This window comes from Neovison vison, chromosome 11, assembly GCF_020171115.1.
Source record: "Neovison vison isolate M4711 chromosome 11, ASM_NN_V1, whole genome shotgun sequence".
Taxonomy (NCBI): domain Eukaryota; kingdom Metazoa; phylum Chordata; class Mammalia; order Carnivora; family Mustelidae; genus Neogale; species Neogale vison.
In genome coordinates, this window is record NC_058101.1 from 21,604,880 (window position 1) to 21,628,327 (window position 23,448).

Consider the following 23,448-nt stretch of genomic DNA (forward strand, 5'->3'; position numbering starts at 1 on the left):
AGAAAAGAGTTGTTGATTAAATTTCACATTAAAGTGTAAATGATCTAGTTGCACATTGACATAATTGTGGAGAAGACCTGGGAGAAAATCCTAGTAAAGAGTCAGTGACATGAAGATTAGTGGCAAAGGAGAGAAATACCAGGGAAAGTTACAGAGAGAGGAAGTTACCTGTGATAAAAAGTTATCTCTTGTTTCACTGTTTCTCCTTATGTAGCCTTAACGCAAAAAAATGAAAGAGATGATAGGTTATAAAATGGTAGTATAAATAGAGCAGTAAATTAGCAAAGACACCAAAAAGGACACCTAATTTATGAACAGGTAGAAATACAAAGTTAACAATGAATCGGAATTTTCAAACTTGGTCTACAATTATGGCATCATACAGAAAAGAGAGAGTAAATATGGGTTTCTCCACTTTCTTTTACTGATATCAAACAGATCCCAGGAAAGAGTAGTTGATATTTACCTGTGGTATCTTTGTTTAATTTTCTCTACCATTCCTATTCTATTCCTCTTCCCTCATCACTCCATATATCTTTTGAGTGTCTACCAGGTGTCAGGCACTGATGATAGATACAACAGTGCCCAGAACTGACAAAGCCCTTCCCCTTGTACACATTACATTCCAGGGAGGAGAGAGACAATAAGCAAGTATACAAGCAATACATTAAGTCATGTGATAAGTATAACAAACAAAAGTAAAGCAGAGAGGAGGGCAGTGAGTGTGAGAGTGGCAGTAGATTTTGCTGTTTTATAGGAATACTTAGTGAAAGCCGCTCTGGTCAGGTAACATTTGCACAAGCCTGAAGGAAGCAGTGGACCTACCTGGTGAACTGCCTGAAAGAGGCAGAAAAGTGACTTGGATTTTCTGTGTTCACTGAACCAAACCACCAAGAGGGCAGAGTTCCTGGAGGTTAATAAACGAGGGGACTAGTGGTAGGGATCGACAATGGTGAAAAAGTTCCTTTCACACAAGAATTTTGGGAAGAGTTCTTACAGCACTACCCACTCCATTGAACATCTCCTAGTTTCAATCTGAGTGAGGTAGAGATCCGCAGAAGAATAGTGATATCGACTGATTTTTTTTTTTTTAATTCCCCAGTTACTTAATTATGTGGAGAGTGGGCTATGGGAGTAAGAGTGGAGGCATGGAGGAAGCAACCATAATAACCCATTTAAAAAGATTCTGGTTTTTTTAAAAAAATAATGGAACATAAGAATTTCTGCAAGATATGTCATGGGGTATTTAATATCCCACTACTATCTTCCCTATTTGCACGCATATCCCATGGTCCCCCATTGAAATTCCTATTGCTTCAGTCCTCTAATTTAAATTAGCAAGAAAGGGAAGGCTATTGCGTATTATTGATCGTTTCCTTTCAACTCATTCAGGGGTACTTATGGTAAAAAAAGAAACAGAACGAATATCAATTTGACTAATCTGAAATTCATAGGCTCTTGTGAAGTGCATTAAAATGAAGCAGAATACTGTGGTAATGTTGGGAGCACATTAAAATGGGAAGGAGTGTGACAACCATCTGTACGAACAAGTCAATTAATACACCAGTGTGTACAGGTCAGTTACTGGCTGCCTCCATAATCATGTGCCATCAGAAAACTTGCAGTAAGGCCTAACAAAAGACATTAAAGAAAAGAGGTTAAGTGAATAGACTTTAAAGACAGATGGCCTGTGTTCTAATTCTGATGCTGCAATTGCCTAGCTTTCTGATCTTAGCAAAATAACCTCTTTATACATTGGTTTTTTCATCCAGAGAACTGGGGTGATGAGAATAATGACAATTACCTCATGCAGCTGTTGTAAGCAGTCAATGAATTAACAAATCACACTTGTAATAGTGCCTGACAAATAATAAGTACTTGTTAAATATGACTAAGTATCCATTAAGTGATATTCACTAAGTGATTAAGTGACTTACTGATATAAATATAGACACATGCATGCATATGCACTAAAGGTTCAGTCCAAGTTTAGATCATATTTTCTATTTACTGAACACCTTTAATAACATGGTGATTTGTGTAACAACTTACATGACATTTTTTGCATGCTAATAAGCCACTTGAGGGAAGTTTAATCCCTGAAATTCCAAGAAATTTAATAGTGTTACCACAATAATATTTAATGAGAAAAAAAGTCATTCAGAATTCTTTCCAGAAATAAAGCGATATATGTTGATCTAAACACTGATACTACACATCTGCTCTTGTCCAGCACTGTGTTAGGTTCTACTAATAAAACCTTGAATTAGATGCATATCACTAACACAAACAGTATGTTCTTAGGATTTGAAATAGACTTCCTTTGGGGGCACCTGGATGGCTCAGTCATTAAGCAGCTGCCTTCTGCTCAGGTTATGATCCCAGAGTCCTGGGATGGAGCTCCACATCAGGCTTCCCACTCTGTGGCAAGCCTGCTTCTCCCTCTTGCGCTCCCCTTGCTTATGTTGCCTCTCTTGCTCTCTCTCTCTCTCTGCCAAATAATTAATATAATATTAAAAAAAAAATAAAATAGACTTCCTTTGGATTAAACTATTGCTGCTTTGTTTTGTACTATTTGAGGAAAATGACCATATCTCTTCTTTAAGAAAAAAAAAAAAAATACCCAAATCACAGAGCACAGCCATGACTATGAAATCAGAGCGAACTATATTTAATCAGTTTTCTTGATCATTTGAACATGACTTGTAACATGCCAGTATAAAAACATTCTAAATTGTTCTGCAGTAGAAAAATCAGCATTTTAGTGGTTTGCAATTTAATTTTGATGAACAACTTTCAGAGTTAAGGAATATTGGTTTCTCAGTCATAATCAGTTCTAAATATAAAAGTGCTGTAATTTAATGGTGTAGATTATGGGGATTTTTTAATCCTCAGAAGGAGAATCTGCCTTCTATTTATGTAGAGTCCTCCTTCTCTCCCCCATATCCTGACAACACTGGGGACTGAAGAATTGGGCAAATTGTCTGCACCTGCACATCATTTGCACCTGAGTCCCTGGTAACTCCCTTCTGTGGGAACCAGTTGCAGTAATTCTAATGGTCTGGGTATGGAAAAAAACACTACCACTTGTATACTTCCATTGTCTTTAAAAAATTCTGTTGATGTTTTTACCCCCGAACAGTGTTCATTATGGTTGCAAAAGTATACCAGGCCATTTGTTTTATGGCATAAGAGATTTATTCTACATTAAAGGCATTCATCAAAGCATTGTCTTTGGCAACTGAAAATATGTCATGCAGAATTGCACTCTGTTATCAAATGACATTAATCTAAGATCTGAGGTTACCCTGAGGTGAGGAAATAAATTGAACTTGGGAGTGTTGAACATGGCACATAGAGTGATGCTCTACACTGAACCAATAATAAATCTATTTGGGACATTGTTAGTTTTTTAAAATAGGGAAGAGTTTAGTTGGCTTTAAAACAAGAGCCAGGGAAGATTGGATTTTAACATATTTGGTAATTTTGGCACAAGAAAAAAGGAGATGAAAAATAGAAGCAAAAATAAATATTTTCTCCAAATTGTATACCTTTAGAAATATTTCATCTTGTGAGAACCATTCACTATATCTTTCACAAATTGCTAATTTAAGAGTGAATCTAAAGATATTATAGTTATTGTGGCAGGTCCAAATAACAATTATATTTATAATGGTTATAATACTTTCTCACCTATTGCATTTAAAATATACGCATATGATGGGAAATAACTAAGAATGATATGGGTTTTTTGGTTTTATTGTATCAATATTTCCTCTTAATTAGTCGATGAATTAGAAACCACATTAAAATTGAGGTTGCTTTTTTAAGAAGAGCTTGGGATATTTTTGAAAACATGGTTCAGTCATCATTAAAATAGATTAGAAAATATTCTTGGACTCAAACCCTGAGTAAAAAGTCACATCCTTAAGATTTGTTTCCTTTAATTATTTTAAGTTCTTTCACTTGCAAGTGTTTTTTATTTAGTCCTGCTTTGTGATATTTGTATGCTTTCCTTAAGTCTTACCCCTGAATTTCTTCTACTTAGCTGATTGTTTAGAAATAGAAACTAATAAATGTAACATTCATTAGCTTCACTTGGTTTCCTAGGCATCTTTATTAACAAAAGAGCGTAGACAGACCAGTGCAAAGCTCTTTACACATATTCATTAAACAACATATGACCTGGGGTGGACTGGATGGCACAGTCTATTAAGTGTTGGCCTCTTGGTTTTGGCTCAGGTCGTGATCCCAGGGTCCTGAGTGAGATCCAGCCCTGGGCAGGTCTTCACACTCACAGTTTCTCCTTTTCCCTCTGCCCCTCACCCTCACCCTCTCTAAAATAAATAAATAAATCTTTAAAAAAATAAATCAACAACATGGGACCTGATCAAAGTAGGTTGTCATTTTATCACAATTCCTGAAAATTCCGCTTCTATTGCAACACTTACTCATTCAGAATTCTACTGATTAAGAAAAACCACCTACAAAGTAAGGATAAGAAACAGCTTCTTGCATTTATCCATAAGTAGGACAATATCAAAACTAAATTTCTAAAGTTCCTAATTGGGAAATTTTTACAATTATTATGAAGTTATGTTATTTGGAAGGAAGACAACAGAAAAAATAGAAATGAAGAAACAAGAATGAATGGAAAAATTACTAGACACTAGACCTTAAAAATAATTTTAAATTCATTGCTAAAGACATATACATATAATTTATATATACATATAAGTACATTCATATATACCTAAATATACATATATATTCCACCAAATAAATAGTTTTATTAATTAATTTCATTTTCATTATCTAATTTGATTTGAACATTTGAACACTGATAGACTTAATTTTTTTATTGTGAGTTATATTGAAAAGGATAAAAATAAGAATTTATTTAAACATGTCTAAAATTCCAGTGGCTCATTATTAGCTTGATTTCATTAATTAAAAAATGTATTCAATGAATGCTTATTCAATCCAAGTATGATCTAAACTATAAAATATCTTTCCTAATCATAAGAATATCTAAAGGGAGGGAACTCATAAAATATGCACACACACACACACACACACAGATTAATTTTAAAAAGTCTGGGAGTTGGAACTTGATTCTACATGCAATGGAAGCCAGTGAAGAATTTTTTAAAATTGAGTGTCATGTAATGTAGTAAGTTTTCAAAGAAGTCATTCTGGTCATTTTATGTTTATATTAAATAACCTGATTGTACCTGACCTATTTTTTATCAACTCCATTTAATATTAATGCTGTCTTCATTTTGTGTTTTCTATATTCCTTTTCTGTCTATTCCTATCACAATATCACAATATATTCAATAATTTGTCTGTGTCTAGGACAGTGTAATAGATTTATGGAGATACTTAATAACCTTTAAAAGTCATGCTTGTCACATTTTTGAGGGACGCCGTTACCTACAGTACTCCCAAAGTGGCCTGACGATTGTGAAAGAACCAATTGGAACTAACTGGTAATGTGAAAAAGCCTGAAAATGAGCCTATAACATTGGATTTCAAAATAATGAATGGGCCGAGAGAGCACAGCCAGGAAAGAGGTCTTGAGTGTTAAGTAAGCACACTTCAAAGTCAAAAGAAAATAATAGTAATAACCATGCCTTTGATTACATAACCTTTTTTTTAATCTACAAAGAGCTTTTGTATTAACTCATTTTATCCTGGCAACCTCTCTATGAGGTATTTTATCTCTATTTTAAAATCAGGGAAGGGAAGCAAAAAAGGCTAATTGGCTGTCGGTGTCATAAGACTTGTAAGTGACTGAGCAAGGTCTTGAACCCAGGTCATCTGATAACAACTCCGGGACTATTTCCATCACTCCACGTTGTGTTCCACAGTTAAGATCTGGAAAATTAAATGTCTCAGATGGATGGGAACTTTTAAGGAGCAATCTCAATGAGGTTTGTATGGAAGTTTATCTTGATTACTTGTGAGGTTTTTTTTTTTTTTTTAATAATTCACAAACACAACATACAAACACACACACAGAGACTCAACTGAACACTATAGATGCAGACTATATTATCCCTAGTTTGGAGTATTGTCAGAGTGAGCTGCTGGTATTGATGGAAATTACTATCAAAATGTGTAAAGGTATTTAAGAACTGAAATTGTTGAAAATGATCCAATTATTGCATTCTAAAAAATAATCTATTTGAAAGTAAGAAGAAATGTAGTCAAATAAAATAATATAAATGCCAAGTTGGTCACTGAGTAGATCAGGTATGAAATAAGGTTGTATTGAAGATGAATAAAAGTCATACTGTAGGATAAAAACAACAGGATTTTGTGGATCTGAGAGAAGATTGTCAGAAAGATTTAGACTTAGAATACATTGAGACACATAAAATGAAACAGCAAACAAAGGTGATATTTAACAAAGAAACAAAACATTTTTCATTATAAAAGAAAACATATTCATTGGTTAAGAAGTTGAAAAAATACAAAGAACTGGAGAAATTACAAATTATCCAGAACTTCATAACCCAGGGATAAGCACTACTAACATTATATAATATTCTCTTATGATATATATACATTGTTTAAGTATATCTATTGTTTTTAAGGTTTATACTATATTAGATAGATGGAAAGATGGGAAAGAAATTACATAATTTAATATAGGCAAATAAGTACAGTAAGCTAAATTCTAGAAGCAGCCATGGGAAGAAATCTAAACATGTCAATGTTATCAACAGAAATGTAATGCTAGAAAGAAGAGCAAATTGACTGTAGTATATATTGAGACTTACAGGATACAGATGACAGGTACCCTGCCCTTAGATATTTCAATCAAAATGGCAAGAATATGTAAGTAAATGCAGCAATGCCAATTTATTCCTTTGGATAAAAAAGTAGTGAGGGGTGTGGGTAACTTTGGTCAATTGTGCTTGGTTCCGTGTTTTAGCTTCTGTTGAAATAATTAACTTGACAGAAAATATTTCCATCTTATAGGTGCTGATTCTTCATCATTGTGTGGATACAATCATAAAGTGTAATTCCCTGCATGTTAAAATTTTTGACATATTACCAACAACTGAAAGGAAAACTATGAAAGAGAAGAATTACCACACTTACTTACACATAATCTTCAACAAAAGAATTTAATCACAAGTGAGCTAGTCCTATAATTAAAAACATGTATTTTTGAAGTTGCAGTTAACTTAATCATACACTACAATCAAATGGTATCACCGAATTTTAAAGGTCTTCTCAATCAACGTTAAGTGGAGATATCCATCTTCTAGGCTCTGAGTAAATTATTAGTTTACTTTAACTGACAAAGAAGAGCAATAATTACCATATTTTGTTTTCCTTGGGTGCAGTATGTAGTTTCTAAGATGGTACACAAGGATCTCTGCCTCCTTGTGTTCACTACATAGGTAATACCCTATCCTTGAATGTAGGTTGGAGATAGTGACTTTCAACAAATAAAATACAGAAAAAAATAAATTATTCACTTTTGAAATTAGATTATAAAAAGACTTATTTTCATATGATTGTCCTCTCTTGCTCTGAGAAAAGCCAATTTCCATGTTGTAATCTATCCTATGGAGAATCTACTAAACGAGAAACTAAGAGGTCTCTTGCCAACAACCAGGGAGAAGCTGAAAATTTCAGTTCCAGAGCCCATGAAAAAATGCGCCTCTTCAAAAATGACTTGAGTGAGCTTAGAAGTGAATGTTCTCTTATTCAAACTTTCAGATGATACCACAGCCCCAGATGATTGCAGCCTTCTGAGAGAGCTTGGGGTCAAGGCATCCACATTACATAAGCCTGATTCCTGACCCACAGGAAATTGAATTTACTGTTTTACCTAGTAGATTTGGAGATGATGTGTTTCACAGCAGTAGATAACTAACACATTGGGGAATGTTTAGACTTGTGCTCACTTCGGCAGCACATATACTAGAAGTGAGCTTCTTCTATTCTGTAAAGTAAATACTTCATAGACCAAGCATAGAGTGAATGTCATCCTGGCACTGAGCAAAAATAAAGATATGTGATTATCCCATACTTCCACTGCATCTACTTTTTGTTATTTATATAAATTACCTCTTAGGAATAAAACCAGTCAAATTTTGCAATGTCATATAGCAAGTACTAGTTTATCAAAACATTTTCCCTTAGGAGACTTAGTCTGCTTCATAAGATTGAGAATCTCTGGACACAATCAGATTTTTCTGAGGATCTAGAGAGATAACACACATTAACACTGTAGGGTTTTTACCAACATAGAAATGTTATTCATTATGTTTTTAAAATTTCTAAGCTGCCTCTCCTCCTTCAGTTTTCAGACCCTTACCATGTTAATTCAACTTCTTTCTTCTGCGTTGACCCACTCTAGTCATCTTCATCTTTTTTTTTACCCACCCCTAAAGTTATTCTTCATTTATTCTTAGAACCAATTGTTTTGATTACATGCTTTCTGCAAATTTATGCATTTATTTTCTTATTCTCCATCCACAGTTTTCCTATAAATGTATTTTTCCAAAGGGGAAAAATTTCTTCCAGATGACTAAGTTGTGACAAGTTGTTAAGATAATTATTTTTTGGCCAGAAACATTGGATTTGAGGCATCAATTAGCAACCAACTTACCAATTTATATTTTAGCAGAAATTGGTGATATAGGATAAAAATCATCCTCTAGAGAGATACCATCTTCAAGAGTAGCTAATTTTTAGTTTAGCAATGGCAAAAGGAGACTTATTGAAGCTATGAAAAGAGCCCTGACCAAATTCATTTTAAGACATCCTGTTCACAATCAGGTTTTTTTTTTTTTCCTCCCCAGCTTGACACTAAAAATAAACTTCCTAAAAACAACTTAGAATGCCATCTCACAGTATAGTACCACTCAGTGAGTAAATCACTTCCAAACTGAAACTGTTAATTTTATTGCAAATCAGGAGGAAAGAAATCTTTTGAATCTATGTGAACCAGGGTAATGAACTCAAGCTAGGATATTTTGTAAAATAATGTGATAAAAATCATCTTAAAAAAAAAAAAAGAAAAAACACACACACATATTTTTGGCTTCTAGCTCAGATGAAATAAAAGATCAGATTTTTCTCCTTCCTAAAACAACCAAAACTGTCAAAATATATAATACAATAGTTTGTAAGAACAAATGTACATTAGGAAATAATGGACAATAATCACTGAGACCAGGAAGCAAACAAGGTGATCCCTGTGATTTCCCACAGCTTATTTCCTTTAAGGGTTTCCAGCCAAAACACAGGCAAAGGGAACCCAGGTAGAGTCCACCATTACCTGAATTCTCACTAGCCAGAACAGACAACCTAACCTCAAGATTCATGGCACATTGAGAATATTACATAAAATAGCCTTCTGTAGTTAGTGGGGAATAAATAGTCTAGACTGGGCACTGGTCTGGTCCCACCTAATACATCTTAATAGGAAGACGTGAAAGGGTCAAACAGCTTCCAAGTAATTTTATTATGTCTTACTATAATGCTTAACAATATAGAAATACAATAATATTTAGCACAAAAAGCAGTTAAAATCGACAGTGTCTTGAATCCAGTAAATTATTGGGCATTACAAAGAAGCAGGGGAATCTAATGCATAGTGAGGAAAGAAGTCCATCAATCTTAAATTACAATGGATTGATACAGATCTTCAAATTAGCAGAAAAGAACACTAAAACAGTTGCTATAACTATGTTGCATAACCTCAAGTGCTAAGTAAACACACAAAATATGTTTAAAAAATCATCCGAATAGAAATTCTAGAGATTAGGATACCTGGGTGGTTCAGTCAGTTAAGCGTTGACCTTCAGCTCAGGTCATGATCTCAGGGTCTTCAGATCAAGTCTTGCATCACGCTCTCTGCTCAGTGGGGAGTCGGCTTCTCCCTCCACCTTTCCCCTCTGCTCCTGATCTCTCTCTATCTCTCAAATAAATAAATAAAATCTTTTAAAAAAAATTCTAGAGATAAGAACTCTAATATTTGTTATAAAAAAATAACAGGAGGAAATAAAAGGGAGAATAGCTAGTACAGGAGATAAGATTAGTGAAATTAAAGACTGAACAATAGAAAGTAAAAATAAAATATGTGGTAATCAATAAAAATAAGTATATGAAACTTAAAAAAAGAAAGAGGGGCACCTGGGTGACTCAGTCAGTTAAATGTCTGCCTTCAGCTTAGGTCATGATCTCAAGGTCCTAGGATCTAGCCCTGCTTCAGGGAGTCTGCTTCTCCCTTTCCCTCCTCCCCTCCCCCCTGCTCATATTCTCACTCTCTCTCTCTCTCTCTCTCAAAGGAGTAAATAAAGAATCTTTAAAAAAAATAAATAAAGAGCAAAGAATAAGTGAACTGTGGGGAAATTTGAAGTATCTCAATGTACACAATACAGAAGCCATTAAAAAAGAGAACACAGAAGGGGCAAGGTAAAAAATAATAATAATAATAATAATAATGGAAGGGAAAATGACTGGACATTTTCCAAATTTGATAAAAGCTATAAATTCCTTATAAGTCACTGAACTCCAAGCATAAGAAATATAAAGAAAACTATAACACCAGTGATAAAGATAAAACCTTAAATTCACTCAGTGTAAAAAACAGGAGAAGAACTAAGATAAGAGGGCAGAAGATTTCTCATTGGAAAAAAATGCAAGTTGGAGGGCAGTACAGCAATATCTTAGAGCACAGAAAGAAAAACTTAACCCAGAATATATACCAGGAGAAAATGCCTTTATAAAAAGAAGGTGAAATGAGGAGTATTTCAAACATACACAAAAAATTTATCACCATACTTCAAGAAATATTAAAGAAATTATTCAAGAAGAAGAAAAGTATACCAAATGGAGATATGGATCTACACAAAAAAATCAAGACCACAAAAAATATTAAAGGTTTGGGTAAGTGTGTAAGGTATTTTGTTATTACTTAAATCTCTTTTAAAAATAATTGGCTGCTTAAATAAAAATAGTCATGTAGTGCACAATTTATATTTAAAAAAAAACATGAAAACAGGGGCACCTGGGTGGCTCAGTGGGTTAAGCCTCTGCCTTCGGCTCAGGTCGTGATTCCAGGGTCTTGGGATGGAGCCCTGTGTCCGGTTCTCTGCTCGGTCGGGAGCCTGCTTTTCCTCTCTCTCTCTGCCTGCCTCTCTGCATACTTGCGACCTCCATCTGTCAATTAAATAAATAAAAATCTTAAAAAAAAACAACAACATGAAAACAATAGCAGAAAGATCGGGAAGGGAGATTTATTATTGTAAATTTATTACTACAGTGTAAGATTATATGCTACTCATGAATGGTATAGTACCACCTAAAGTTAAATTATGATATGCGTAAAATATATATCATAAACCACAAAGTAACCGCTAAAATAAACAGTGATAGCTCATAAGCCACAAAAGAAAGAAAAAGACAAAAGTTACAAATATTAGGAAGAGAGAGACACATCTTTAGTACAGATTCCCCAGATATTGAAAGGATAACAAGGCAATGTTGTGAACAAACTTACACCAAAAATTAGACAATATAGATGTATCAATTCATTAAGAAACTTTATCACAAAGCTTGCCCAAGAAGAACAGATAACTGGAATAGGCTTTATCTATTGAAAACATGGAATCTGTAGATTAAAACCTCCCAAAAAAGAGAACTCTAGGTCCAGATGATTTCACTAATAAATGTGAAAAAGTGAACATTTAGAGAAAACTACAATACCAATACTATAGTAGCTATTTCAGAAAATCGAAAAGAAAGGAATACTTTAAAATTCATTCTATAAAGCCAGAAGTACTCTGATTCCAAAAGCAGTCAGAGATAAAAAAAAAAGAAAACTATGAATCAATCTCTTACAAACATAGATGAAAAAACACAAACAAAAAATAGGATGAACAATTGGGATTTATCCTAGAAATGCAAGGTTATTCTAACATTTGAAAATCAATGCATATATTTCCTCACATTAAAAACTGAAAAAAGGAAAATGTTAGAAACATACCAATAGAAAGGTGTTTAACGAATTCTAACATTTCTTCTTGATTAAAAAGAAAATTTGCAAACAAGGAAGGAAAATGGTGAAAGACATCACAAAAACCTATAGTTAATATCTTACAAATATATATATAAACTGTTATATTCTACAACACAATACTTTTCAGCAATTAAAAGAGAATGAACTCTTCATACCCAATAAAACTGGGTGAATCTCAAAATAACTATCCTGAGTAAAAAAAAAAAAAAAGACTAAAGAAGTGCACATTGTATGATTTTATTTATCTATGTAAAATTCTAGAAAGTTCAAATTAATATATAATGAAAGAAAGCAGATTAGAGGCTGCTTCCAGAGTAGGAGTGGGGAGAACAAGAGTAAAAATGGGAACAATGATAAACGATGTTAATTTTCTTCATTGTGGTGATTGTTTAATGTTTATATACATTTGTCAAGAATCAAATTGTACTTTTTAAATATGTGTAGTTTATTGTATATCAATTATACTTTGATGAAGAAAAAACTTCCTAAGACCATTTTGCTATTTAGAGCTATAAAGCGTTATTTTTCCAAAAGATTTCCTATTAAGGTACTGTAAAAATAATATTAAAATCAAAAGACTAGGATGCCTTGGTGGCTCAGTTGGTTAACCAACTGCCTTTGGTTCAGGTCATGCATGACCCTGGAGTCCCAGGATCCAGTCCCGCATCAGGTCCCTGCTCAGGGGAGAGTCTGCTTCTCCCCCTTACCTTCTCCCCTCTTGGGCACTCTCTCTCTCACTATCTCTGTCAAATCAATTAAAAAATCTTCAAAAAAAAATCAAAAGTATATAGTATAACTGTTAGGAGATAGAAATTAAATTACTGTAAACAAACCAGAATAGTTATCTTTGTGTTATCAAACACAAATTTACTAGAATTTAGGAGTTTGTGGACCTTATAAATATTGACATAATATTTGAATAATAAAATGAACAAGCAAACTGATTATGAAACAGACATTTATTAAAGCATTTATAGTACATATTATTTTGTCTTGTGTTGAATTATGAAGTTCTCAGCTATGGGGGAAAAAATAGTTTATGACCTCCCTTCAACCCCAGTCAGGTTTCAGCCTGGAGCAAATTTCTATAAAGATGATAGAAATGATGAGCAGTCATTAAATACCTCAGATCAAACATTGCCACTACAATGTAACCCAGAATGGCAAAGCAACAACAGTTTAGGAGACTTAAAAGAAATTCTGAACTTATTCCCCAGAAGCCATTACATTAGTGAAGTTTATCTCAGTCTTGAAATTCGCATAAGTCATGCGCTGAATTGAATTTACTACTAAGGCATCAGCATCAACTACTGCAGTGTCATCTTGTTCCCCTTCTAAATCACCTTATTCTACTCAAAGATAAAAGGGCGCTTTCATTTCTGTAGGGGACAGATTAAACATTAGCAGTCAGAAGCAATTGCTTTTCCCTTCAACATCACCTCTAACCTTTTTACTTACAACACCCTCTCCAGGGATTTCCTGCTGGCTGAAGAAGAGGCAAATAATATTTGTGCCTCTGCACAGCACAGTTGATCTCAAGCTGCAAAACTGAGTTCTTTGAAAACAATGCATGAGGTCTTAGCAGGTGAGAGGTGGAGCCCAATAGAACAGAGATTTGAGAAGCTCATAAATCTTAATTCAGCTTTCCCAGAAGTCTCTGCATGTTGCTTAGAATAACTCATAGGCTCTAAGTACATACATCATAAAAGACTACTTCAGCAGTATCTAACAGTAGTATAGGACATCAGTCCTCTAACTGTTGGCCAAGGCAGCCTTAATCTTCACGTCTGCTTAATCAAACTTTAGACAGATATGCTGCTGATGACAGACCCCTGACCTCCCTTTTCTTACAGCACTCACTTTAGGAAACTTGCAGTTATCAATGCTTTTTCTACCCCTTTGGGATGTAAATATTCTCCCAGAGAGGTGATGATCAAGAAAGACAGGGCCACTGTCTCCTAGTCTCTATGGGAAAGTAGGAGCCTAACTTTGACAGGTGTCAATTAGCAAACAGAGATGGTCTAGTCACATTGAACATAGCTCCTCAGTAATGTCCTCTAGTACATTCTGCTCACCCCAATGTTTAAAAACTATTCTGTTTTTATTTCAGTGGAGTTGAATTTAATCTCTCTCCCTTATTACAATAGTTTAAATAAATTCTTCCTTGCCTGTTTAACTTCGTTTGACACAATTTTTCTTTGACACTGCCCTTGAGAAACCACGGTTCTCTGGCAATCATCAGGGTACAAAAGAGATAGAATATAATTTTTAGCAAAGTAACTTAAATATTTCTTAATTTTCAAAATTAAATCATGAATTACGAAAGGTTTGGTTGTTCTGAATTGGCTCCCTGTTATGACCTGGTTAGCATGAGGGGTTATAGAAATCCCAGTTTTACTACATAAATGCTTCTTCCATTGTAATTCTAGTTGCCTGAACTCCTTATCTATTAAATAGTATTCACTGGTGGTAGATGCTAAAACCCATTTTGTCTTAGAATATTTGTCTTTATCTGTTATTAGATATCTCTGTGATTTTGATTTCCGCCTAGCCCATTGATCTGAAGATGAGGGAGGAAATTCAAAGTAAACACCCAGTGGGAAACTACAGTGAATCCTTAATTCTATAGGACTTGTATAATTGAAGTATCTCAAATCTATGGGCAGATAGAAGGAACTCAGTACAAACACCTCTAAGTTAAAAATCACAAAACAGGGGCACCTGGGTGGCTCAGTGGGTTAAAGCCTCTGCCTTCAGCTTAGGTCATCTCAGGGTCCTGGGATCGGGCCCCGCATCAGGCTCTCTGCTCTTCAGGGAGCCTGCTTCCCCCTCTCTCTCTGCCTGCCTCTCTGCCTATTTGTGATCTCTGTCAAATAAATAAATAAAATCTTTAAAAAAATAAATAAATAAAAATCACAAAACAAACTACTTGCCCGAGGTTCTCTGGATGGCGTTGTCCCCATTCTCCATCACAGAATGTGAAACTTTTCCATGTGGGGAGGGAATTGAAAATAGGACTGGCCACTGTCATAATAGAGGAAGCTAAGAGTTTTATAGTGGTCTTTTTCATGAACCTTGTTCAGAATGAGCATTTTGGAACTTTGTCCCAAAAGACCAAGTTGGCGTATAAAAATTCCAGATGAACATTTGCTTGTGTAAAGTTATTCTAGGACCCCAAAGGCCATGACTACTGTGAAAATGTGGTTCTGACCCTGTGATAAAATCTACTGATTGTAAGGCTTAAATTTATAACAAATTAGTTAACGTATTATAGGGATATTTTTTTTTCTTTGCTCTCAATTACCCATTGCTAACATTTAGCCCTGTGTCTTCATTAGTGGGTTGCTATTATTTTCTGTACTGGAACTGTCTCTTCAGATATATTCTTGCTGATATCTTCAGACGCATTGTGCGTAGCCTGTCCAACTAAACTTCAAGAGTTTTAGTGTTCTTATTGCTTATATTGTTATTCTTCATCTTTCAAGTCTCAGTACCTATGACCCCCTGTAATGTGGTTGTTCAGCAGAGAAGTGCAGCAAGGCTATTTACATACATGGTCTTCTACAGGGAAACTCAGAACTGGTATTCTCTGGGATTCTCTCTCAATTATCATGAAAAATAAAATCGCCACTGTGGAGTAGGACCCCAAAAAGACTGCGACTTTAGGAATATGGTTCACAACCTTACTGTATTTACTGTAACTCCTTGTGAATTACAACGGGAGTAAATGTATACCTAAAAATATAGAAAAGTATTATTTACATCCCTGGAAAAAATGATGTGGGAAGATGACTAAAATAATCACCTGCAAATATTGACATTATCAATATTCATGGTAATTATGAAATTTATGAAGTTCTGGAAAATAGCATCTGAATTTACATGTTTTAACCCTCCAAAATGCATTCTACAGTACTAGGCCAAAGTGAACTAAGGAAATAGTAGACATTATGGTTTTTGCAGTTGCTATTCAATGGGGAATAAGGTAAGGGCAAATGTAAATATATAGAGAGCTATATGTATAGAGGAGTCATATTTCTTAATGGTTTAAGAGTTATCAAAGCATATTAACACCTCATCACCATATTTGGTTTTCAAGAAGCTAACAAAAGAAATAGAAGAGATTTAACTTCTTTATTTTATAGCAAAGACTTGAGACCTCAGAGAGAGTATACTTTATTTTTTATACCACCGCCTGATTATAGTTTTTAAAAATTAAAGAAATACAAGAGGCTGATGATTTTCTGGGGAAGACATATTTTGAAAGTCTTAATCATGCACTTTTTAAATAAATATGTGTGGGTCATTTTGGTACACATTTTACCTGAATTCTCAACAATTTAGAAGCATTCACCATTCCTTTACCCTGGTAGTACTCTGTTCCTTGCTGCCATGAAATTTCTTTCCTTGTTTCCCTCTTATATACTTAGTCCTACAATGTTGATGACTTTTGCTTCCTTTGTGAGGCTTACACGTTGATATCCTTCAGGTCTCAGTTCTCTCTCCTTCCTAGGAAGTCAGACCAACAAACACATAATACCATGTGCAACTCCCAAATATATATTTCTGGACCAGACTTTTCCCAGGATCTGCTAACCTTAATGAGTCATAAGCACTGTTTTAGACAGAGGCAGACAATGCAACTTTCACTTTGCCAGCTGCTGCTAATGGAGTGTGGGGAAATTAACTTCTCTATATCTCAGTAAATTCATTTGTACAGTGGGGAATATAACCAAACCATCTCAGAAGTTCAATTACATGAAGTTTATTAAGAGCCTAGACATCTCCACTGGCATATCTCATAGGCACCTCAGATTTAATCTAAATGACTCCTGCTGTTCCTATATAAATCCTATCTCATCCAAACTTCTTTATATCAGGAATTGACAGGACTTCGTGTTCCCACATATATCTGAAAGTAAATTGCAAATATGCATCATTTTCTCCAACTCAAGACCAGTCATTATCCTCTCTTTCCTGGACTAACATAATAGCCATGTAACTGCTCATCCTTGCTTTTACTATCATATTCACTCCTTCCACTCATGCATCCAATAAACAGCAAGTCCTTATTAAAAACAAATATCATGGGGCACCTGGGTGGCTCAGTGGGTTAAGCATCTGCCTTTGGCTCAGGTCATGATCTCGGGGTCCTGGGATCAGGTCCCACATCCGGCTCTCTGCTCGGCGGGGAGCCTGCTTCCTCCTCTCTCTCTCTCTCTCTCTCTCTGCCTGCCTCTCTGCCTGCTTGTGATCTCTGTCTGTCAAATAAATAAATAAAATCTTCAAAAAAATAAAAATAAAAATAAAAACAAATATCATGCCACTCCCACACTTAAAACTTTGCAGCAGTTTTATTTCGCTAAGAATAATAGTAAAATGTTATATCATTGTCTCTAACAGCCTCTGTAAACAATCTCTTCCTCTTCTCTCCATCCTAACCTTGTGCCACTCCCTTCTTCATTCACAGTGCCCTAGTCACAAAGGTCTTCCGACAATTCTCAGGGTTTAACAAGCTCTTTCACACTGTCTGTTTTTTATACTTCTTATCCGTGTGGTTGAATGTGTTTCCCCTGGTTTTAAGTACCAGCTCTTATTCTTAAAATCTTTGCTATTATTTCAGATTTTTCTCTGACAATCCTATTCATCACCCCCACAGTTGTTTTTAAACACAACACCACACACTATTTTCTCCTTCAGAGCCTATATAACTGTTACTATTTTATTTATTTCTTGATTTTGTTTATTCATTTTTCCAAAAAATTTGAGTTTTTACTATGTTGTTTTGTTCTAGTTTCCAAGGGTAGAGCAATGCATGTCCTTATGAGTCTTAACTTTCTAGAGGGAGAGATGATAGAAAATAGTAGTCAAGTAAATACTCTGAAGGGAAATATAGCAGAGTAAGAGAATGTACAGTTGGGAGAAGTTTTGACTGGACAACTTGGATGGGATTTGCTGAAGAAAATATACTCAAGCTTAGGCTTGAATGACAAAAAGTAAAAGTTTAAAAGCTATAAGGAAAAGCACCCGATGACATGGATTGAGCAGATTAAGAGAATGACTGATAGTCAGCCGGGTACAGAAGCAGCATGATCTCGAAACCAGAGAAGGAGACAAACCATAAGAGACTCTCAATCTCAGGAAACAAACTGAGGGTCCCTGGAATGGTGGGGGTGAGAGATGGGGTGGCTGGGTGATGGGCCCTGGGGAGGCTATGTGTTAGGGTGAGTGCTGTGAATTGTGTAAAACTGATCAATCACTGACCTGAACCTCTGAAACAAAGAATACATTATATGCTAATAAAAAGTTAAAAAATAAAAATAAATGAAATAAATAAAAAATGAAAGCAGCAGCATGATCACTGAAACTGGTTGTAACCTGCCCAAGATAATATTCTAGAAATTGGTAGGATTTTCAGGCAGAGGTACAGGGAAGGGTTTTGTTTGTTTGTTTGTTGCAGAAAGGTTAGAGAGTAACTGGTGAGTGCTTTTGGTATTAATCAATAATTTCCTTGTGTTTTGAGTTTAAGTCTCTGACACTTAGGATTCTCACTAAGTGGAGCCCACAGTTAATTGCCAAAACTTCCCAGGATGGATACCAAGAGATTTTTATTCTAGTTATTTATGGCTTTGCTTTCCTCCCAGAATGAGTCATATCTTCTTGCTTTCATCCCTACATTTAGAACACTCTCTAACCTCTGACTGTGCTCTACTGCAGGCCAATCACATGGTTTTCCCTTAATAAACTTGCCAGGCATTTAAGAAAGACCATCTTTGTCTGAAAGTCACAGATATGAAAGGTTTGTTTTTTTTTAATTATTATTACTTTAAACATGTGACAATTATTAACTGGTATTTTATAGCTAAAGTCATAGGGAGAGGAGATGAACAATATTTTTATTAAGGTTGGATGTTGGGGAAAAGTTTGCTATTTTAGGAATTTCTTATTGAAGGTAATCTTCCAAACATTTCAAGAAACACTAGCTAAGGGGCGCCTGGGTGGCTCAGTGGGTTAAAGCCTCTGCCTTCAGCTCAGGTCATAATCCCAGGGTCCTGGGATCGAGCCCCGCATCGGACTCTCTGCTCAGCAGGGAGCCTGCTTCCTCCTCTCTCTCTCTGCCTGCCCCTCCAGCTGCTTGTGATCTCTGTCTGTCAAATAAATAAAATCTTTAAAAAAGAAATAAACACTAGCTAAGAATAAACTATTTAAAACTATGTATTATTTTTAAGAAATTTTAAAAAGAAGCTTAGAATGTGTAAATGCAAGCATTGACTTATTTATAAGGACACATTTGGGAAAATGATACTGTAAAACTATCAAGTTATTTTGGCTCCATTTAACAAAATTAAATGAACATTTTAACCAGTCCACATTATGACTCTATTGTGATCTTAAAAAATTAGCCCCTAAAGCTATTTTAATTTGGTCGACGGACGAATAGAAAGATTTTTATGATAACTTTTTTTCTTTATGAAGCAGAAAGTATCATGAGTTTGTAAAGCTATCACAAAGTTTCAAAAGAATCAAAAGAATAAGCAAAGTGCTTGGGGAAGGGTAGGGTTTAAAAATAGATGCTTGAAAATATATTTGCTTTGGCCATTCCACATTATAATAATTGGTATCAAACACACAGCTGCAATTACCACATAATCATTGTCAATGTCATGTGCAGGCAGATGGCAGCAATGTTTGGGAGAGGAGATAACACTGAATTTTTAACAAGTGACAAAAGGATTGGCATGGTGCAAACAGAACACCACTGCACTTGGCCAGCAGCCAGGCAGCCCCATGTGTTGCCATCCTGCCACTCACAGAAGGCTTACATGGCGAACAAGACCGTGGATTTTTTTCCTCAGTTGAAGACACAGACCCACAGCATGAGGAAAAAAAAAAAAAAATACACACACACACATACGTACGTACATACACATCAGAAAGTGAATAAATGGTTTCTTATATGTTGTAAGGCCAATTTTTTTTAAATTTTTTTTAAAGATTTTTATTTATTTATTTGACAGTCAGAGATCACAAGTAGGCAGAGAGGCAGGCAGAGAGAGAGGAAGGGAAGCAGGCTCCCTGCTGAGCAGAGAGCCCGATGTGGGGCTCGATCCCAGGACACTGGGATCATGACCTGAGCCGAAGGCAGAGGCTTTAACCCACTGGGCCACCCAAGCCCCCCTGTTGTAAGGCCAATCTAATATTGAAGCTTCAACATAGTAACCCAAAAGGACACTCTGCCCATGATCCATTCTGCCCACGTTCTGGTTAAGAATAAGGGCTCTGGGGCCTGTTCAAATACCAGCTCTCCTAAGTATTGGTTATGTGACTTTCAGTGAGTTATTTTATTCATCTGTACCTCCATTTGAACATATCAAAAATGTGAAAACTAATAGAACCTACCAGTGTTAGATATAATCATCTAGAAGAGCTGAAATGATGTTTCTCTTCCAAATGACTTCCTGAAGGGCTGCACTGAAGAAAGGAGAGGGGGTGAGAACCAGCACAGACCTGGGGAAGAAGCTAAGCGTGTGTGTGGTCCCAGCTGCTGTGCTTGTTATCTATTGGTGTATACCTGCTCCCAAATTAGTGCTCTAAAACAACAATCATTTTATCATTTTATGATTCTGGTAGATGCGGAGCTTGAGGAGGGTCCAGCGAAGACAGATGGCTCAAATGACTGAAGGTGACTGGGACAACACAACTAGAGAACAGCTTGGAACCCTCGTTTCTTGCCCATACTACAGCCATAGGATTAGACAGTCCAAGATGGTTTCTGCACCCTCGCCTCTGACACTTGGGCTGGGATAGTTGGAACACCTGGAGCTGGCCAGCGCCTGTTCTGTCTCTACCCAGACTCTGCATGGCCTGTGCTCCTCACAGAATGGCTCTCCCAGGATTGTTTTTACATGGTGGCCTACCTTCTCTAGAATAAACATTTTAAAAGGCAAATGATGATTCATTGATTCCAATAATCGAAGCTCAAAGATTTACAGTGTTACTTTTGCCACATTCTATTGGTTACACAAGGTTATCCCAGATTCAATATAGCGGAGGACCACACAAAGAGAAAAATACCAAGAGATATGGTTCACTGGGGGAGTCTTGAAGCCTGGGAGTTCCACTTAGAGAGTACTGATGGCTGTTGGAGCCGACTGTAGCTTGAACCCACGGAGAAGGCATGGAGCTGGTCCCATCTTTAGGCAAAGAGTCAGCCTTTTGTACCTTCATAAGAGATTGGGATAAATCTTTCCAGCAAGACAGTTCCAGGCAGAGGAGAGGGCAATTCTCCAGAGATGGGGTTATCTGTGAACAGTTAACACCCAGAACCAAGAACGAAGGTATGAATATGAAGCCAAGTAAAGATGAACTGAGCAGGCCACAGATACTGTCTATTCCGCTGCCTCTGAGGGTTAATGTGAAGATTGCAGCATGCACGTGTTAATAAAATGCTCAGTGAGAGGTCACTTCAATTTATATGGCTCAGTACTGAGGAGCTGCTTCCTCTGGGACACTGTTTCCTAAGGGCCTAGTAAAACATACCTGTAGATTAGTATACTGAACTAATCCAATTAGCAAAAATTCCTTCTATTGTATATTTGATTACACTACTTAAGAACAGTCACAATTAAACACGAATTATCTCCTACATTCTGCCACATATACAGAGCATTTTCCAAGAAGCATTATGGTACAAAAACTAAGGAACTTCAAATGACAGTGCTTCTAATAAGCCACCATAATTTGCACTTGGATTTCAAAGAAATTTTAAGACTATCGATAACCTTGCTGAGCACCATGAGGTGCTAATTACTGAAGGATTAGCTTGATATACATTATTTTATCAAGTCTCATAATACTCCCATGAGATAGATACTATTTTCCTTATCATACTGGTGAACAAGCTGAAAACTAGAAATATTTAGTCATTTTTAATACATGAACATATACATTTCAGTAAGTATGAGATAGAGTTGAATTTGAACCTAGATTTCTCTAATTTTAAAACTCTGTTTGCCAATCATATTATATAATAATCTATGGCAAACACTCTGAAAGCGGCTATTTTGCAAATAATACGAAGGCTTCTTTTTAAGTGTCTATGGTGTCACTAATATAATTTGTCTCATGTTTCTCCAGGGAAACAAAGGCAGATTTTTGGATCAAAGGAATTGCCAAAGGTTTTATTGACTATTCAGAGGAGCACAACAACTCAAGGAGAAAAATCTTTAGCTCCTTAATGAGTCTATTGATATAAATAATGGCAGTGCAGCTACTGTATTCTAACCAATGAATTATAGTGTTCTCACAACCAACACAATTTCTATGTTTTTAACTTTTTAAAAAGAAACTGAATAATTGTTCTTACTACTGTATTGTATAAATAGTGGTTCTTCTAAGCTGTGGATACATTACCAATATAAAAAAAAAAGGATTGGCTTTTTCAACTCTGCCATTGTTCCAGTGAGTAGGATTTTTAAATCTAGGGGGGGAAAAAGGAAATGTGTTCTTATTAAAAAGAGTATTTAGTTGTACTCTCTCAAAATTACTAGCTTGATATTGTTACCTTACAAATCAGAAAAATCAATCATTAGAATATTTTAACATGTTTAAATCATATTAGTAAGTAGTGAAAAATCATGGATTTGGGGGAGGAAAATTATACATATTCTATTGGAGGAAGAAGTAACAATCATTGTGCAAAAGGAAAAAAAAACTACTATCATTTTAAGATAGCTTAGATGAGGGACACATGGATGGCTCCATCAGCAAAGTGTGCAACTCTTAACCTCAGGTTATGAGTTCAAGCCCTATGTTGGGCGTAGAGATTACTGAAAACAAAACAAGAACAAAGAAAAGATAGTATAAATGAGTACTATCAAAATAAAGATTAAAGTAAAATTATTTTTATGGCATCTATAAAAGACAGTCCAAAAGCAGAACTTAGGCAGAGCTGGAGCAGAAAGAACAAACAGGGGACTCAACATGGGGCTGAGATGGACCCAGGCTGTGAAGTAGTGTATAGACCATGTTAAGAGAAAGCCTGGATTTTAAGCATTCTTTATTTAGAGGTGAACAGCAACCTCCTGAATATGAACAATTTCATACAGTCTCCTCAAAATCACATAAGCAACAGAAACTTCAGAGAAAACCACACACAACCCATGCCTTCAGCATCATTAGAAGAGGGGAAATTCCATAAATTTTTCATCAGCATGGACCAGCGTGGAAAAATAAATTCCAAATCCTGATGGAGATCATGCTGGAACACCCGTGCATGACTGCAGGCTTGTGGGCCTGGAGTGGACAAAAGAAGATTCAAGTGACTGAGAGAAAGAGGATGGCAGAGTGGAGACCTTAGATGTAACTCAGACAAAAACCACCCCCGCAAAGCAAAG